The sequence below is a fragment of the Kryptolebias marmoratus genome, linkage group LG22, assembly GCF_001649575.2.
Source record: "Kryptolebias marmoratus isolate JLee-2015 linkage group LG22, ASM164957v2, whole genome shotgun sequence".
Classification (NCBI taxonomy): Eukaryota; Metazoa; Chordata; class Actinopteri; order Cyprinodontiformes; family Rivulidae; genus Kryptolebias; species Kryptolebias marmoratus.
The window spans coordinates 4,176,004-4,179,908 of NC_051451.1; positions in this window are offsets into that span (position 1 = coordinate 4,176,004).

The following is a 3,905-nucleotide window of genomic DNA, read 5'->3' on the forward strand; positions in this document are numbered from 1 at the left end:
TTTTTTTAGGTATTTCTTTCTGTAACTGACCTTTAAAAGAGCTACAAACAGAAACTTTGCAACTATAGGAACCATAAACCATTCAATATTTATGATTTGTGCCATTTAGTGACGTTTTTTTGTTTGGATTAAGGCAATAAATACCTCCCTATTTTACTACAGATGAACTGTTCATGTTGCCATATTTTTTAAATAAAACTGCAAATAAAGTAATATTTAAAAAGAATTGGGAGAAGAATAAATCAAACAATTTTCCTAACAACTAAAGGAGCAGTACAGGAGCGGGAGTCATACTTGATGGGAGCGGGATGGGAGTGGGAGTGACTACCAGGAGTGGGACAGGACAGGAATTTTTTTTTTACTTTGGCCTGGGATTGGGACAGGACAAGAATTTTTTCTGTGGGAGTGGGACGGGACAGGAGTGGAAATCCACTCCCGTGTCATCCTCTACTTTGAACCACCATACTGATGATTTGCAAATCATCATATTCTGCTTTTATTTGTTTTCCACAATGTCCCAACTTCATTGGAATTGGGGTTGTAGATTGCAAACATGTCTTAAAGACATAAAACTTGGATGACTCTTAATTTTCTGCTTTTAAATTCAGACAAGAGAGACACATCTTGTCTTAAAATGATGCAGAAAAACTGGTTCATGTATTTATTATGTTTGTATCATGTCTAGGCTGGACAATTTTAAGTCCTTATTATCTGGGTGTCCAAAAAACTCTACAATAAGTCTTTAGTTGATCCATAATGCTATTGCTAGAGTTCTGATGAAAGTTAGGAGGAGAGATCACATTTTTCCAGTTTTGTAGTCTCCCCATTGGCTCCTTGTCAAATTTATAATAGAATTAAAAATTTTACTTTTAACATACACAACTTTCAATAACCAAGCAAAAGAGTTGTGGAAGCTAGACTTAGACAAGAGGTGACTATTTGTGAGCAGCAGCATGGTTTTATGCCAAGAAAGAGCACTACAGATGCCATCTTTGCTTTAAGGATGTTGATGGAAAGTACAAAGAGGGTTTGAAAGAACTTCATTGAGTCTTTGTGGATTTAGAAAAAGCATATGACAGGGTGCCTAGGGAGGAGCTGTGGTGTTGTATGAGGAAATCTGGAGTGGCAGAGAAGTATGTTAGACTGGTAGAGGACATGTATGAGGACAGCAGGACAGTTGTGAGATGTGCTGTAGGAGTGACCGATAGCTTCAATGTAGAGGTGGGACTGCATCAAGGATCGGTTCTGAGCCCCTTTTTGTTTGCTCTGGTGATGGACAGACTAACAGATGTGGTCAGGCAGTAATCCCCATGGACTATGATGTTTGCAGATGACATCGTGATCTGTGGTGAGAACAGGGAACAGGTGGTAGAGAACTTGGAGAGGTGGAGGTATGCACTTGAAAAATGAGGGATGAAAGTCAGCTGTTAGCAAGACAGAATACGTGTGTGAATGAGGGGGAGGCAGGTCACAAAGGTGAAGGACTTAAAGTACTTAGGGTCGACTGTCCAGGAAAATGGGGAGTATGGTAAATATGGGAGGAGAATTCTGCCATTAGTCAAGAGCGCACATATTCGATTTACAAGCAGGATTTCATCTCTTGCTTTCAAAACTTTTAACACTTGCACTCAAAACGTCTGCTCTTTTTCAAATATTCTCTTTTCTCTCTCAAATCTTTGTGTTCGCGCTCAGATGTCCTCCTCGCACGCAAAACTTCTCTCTCTCTCACGGATCGGATCTGTGCTTGCAAACCTCTCTGCTTTCTCACGGATCTGAGCACCGTCGCCTAACAACCGTTCCAGCCAATAGAAAGACAGTGTTCCTCTGGGCGGGGGGAGACTCCTCTGGGGTGCATTTGTTTCCTTCTAGTGGGTATGCTGGTGCGGCTGCATACCCAGCACACTGATCGGAAGCGGTAGTTCTATCCAAGTTATCCCTCAAAATAGATCAGCACCAACAAAACAACAAAAGTAAGTACAATTTTCATGGCTAGTAACTGCAGTTTATTTCACACAACTGTTTAATTTTGCCTTATTTTATATGAGTTTATTCATTTATCATCTCAACGCCCTTACACCAGCACAGGTAAAGCAGAGAAACACTGCTTCCGGTTTCTACTCCATGTAAACAGTGTTAGGGGGTCAGCCTGTAGCTAATTGTAGAATGTAATCACAAGATAGCAGCAGCTTTGTGACAGCAGAACTGAGTTTTCTCAGTTAATTCACCTCCCTTTTTTGTGTTTTTTGCAGTAATAACTAGTGAGTGTGCCTGTGTGGGTACAATAGAGCTTTGGAACCAATGTCACTGCGCAGTGACGTTGTGGGGCGCTTACTTCTCGCACAGTCGGTCGGCGCCATCTTTGAAGGCCACAGACTAAAACAAACAGTATTCCGGTGTTACCGCTGTATTCTTCTGCTTAATGCTGAAAAGCAGCTCAAAACAAAGGGGACTATATCGCGACAAACTTCTCCCAAATGCCTAAAAACGGTACATAGAAAAGAAAGCTAAAATTGGAAAATTCAGAATTCAAAATTCAGTCAAGCTAAATGACAGAGTAAACACAAAATGTAACTTGTATTAAAATTTATTTATTGAATTTGCAGTACAAATAAATGCATGTTTTTAGCTTATTTGGCACATAGTAAGTCTTTTCATCATATTCTAGTGTTTTTCATCCATGGTCCTCATGCCACGCTGCCCTGCATGTTTTAGATGTTTTCCTGCTTGAGCACTCATGTAATCATCTGAATCAGGAATGTCAAAGCAGGGAACATCTCCAACATGCTGGGCAGTGTGTCTTGAAGACCAGGGTGGGAAAACACTTGTTGAGATAACCTGTGATCATGCCGTTACTGTACTTCACAGAAAACACTAATAATGGGATATCTTCTGCATTTGTGAAACTTTACTGCTTCTTAATGGTGCTGTGCTGTTCAGAGTAGTGGGAACTTAATCAGAAGCTATACAAGCCCCCATCCATTTATTCATTTGGAATGCACAAGATGCTACTATCACAGTATTATTGGGAACAAGGCTGAGGTCCTGCATGGGAGCATCTGGAGGTGTAGAATAAAATATCAGGGATGAAGCAGATTGTAAAATACAAAAGCTCCCTTTGGGTTTGCATGGGACACCTCAGACTCACTGCAGTTTTTATTTTAAAGCTGAGTTGAGAGTCTTTTGCAAATAGACTTTTTCTTATAGATTTTAAAGTACATGAAATACCAAATCAAGAGATGTAGAACTTCAAACTTAAAGTTATCCTCATATTTCAGCATCCACCCTGATGGTCCACAGAGTGGTGGACCCAAATACAAAGCAGAACTGTAGCATCCTACATCTAGTACTGACTGTTCCACAAACTATGAATCTAAATGTTTTAATATGAAAGTAAGTAGTGAGGTATAACTCTGATCATTAGATGAAAACAATACGATACTTGGTACATATAGTATCTGCATCTCCAGGCATTAAAGCAATACATACTCCACCTTAGCCATGGTGCTTTGAGGCCAATTAGCAAGAATAGTCAACGAGGGCTTGAAATGTAGGAATTTTCAAAAACAGCTGTTTTTCAAAACAGCAGATAATACCAGAAACACAAAAGTTGCTGGATCCAACGAAGGTGTAGAACTGGAACTGAAGCCTGGAGATGAGGCTGAAGGAGAATTAATGGACAGACACAAGGTTGTCATAAACCAGGAAAGATTTTTGGAGCAGTCCGGCAGCAAACAGACACAGGAAACTAGGAGTGTACCGGGAAGTGATTTATTTACAGTGCAGGAAAAATTATTTATAGGATGAACGTCGGGATCTGAAAAAGCGAAACACACGGTAAGTATGGCGGAGTGAAAACACGAGGAACCTACGAAGGGCAAGTAATGGTTGGAATTTAAAGTCCTTAC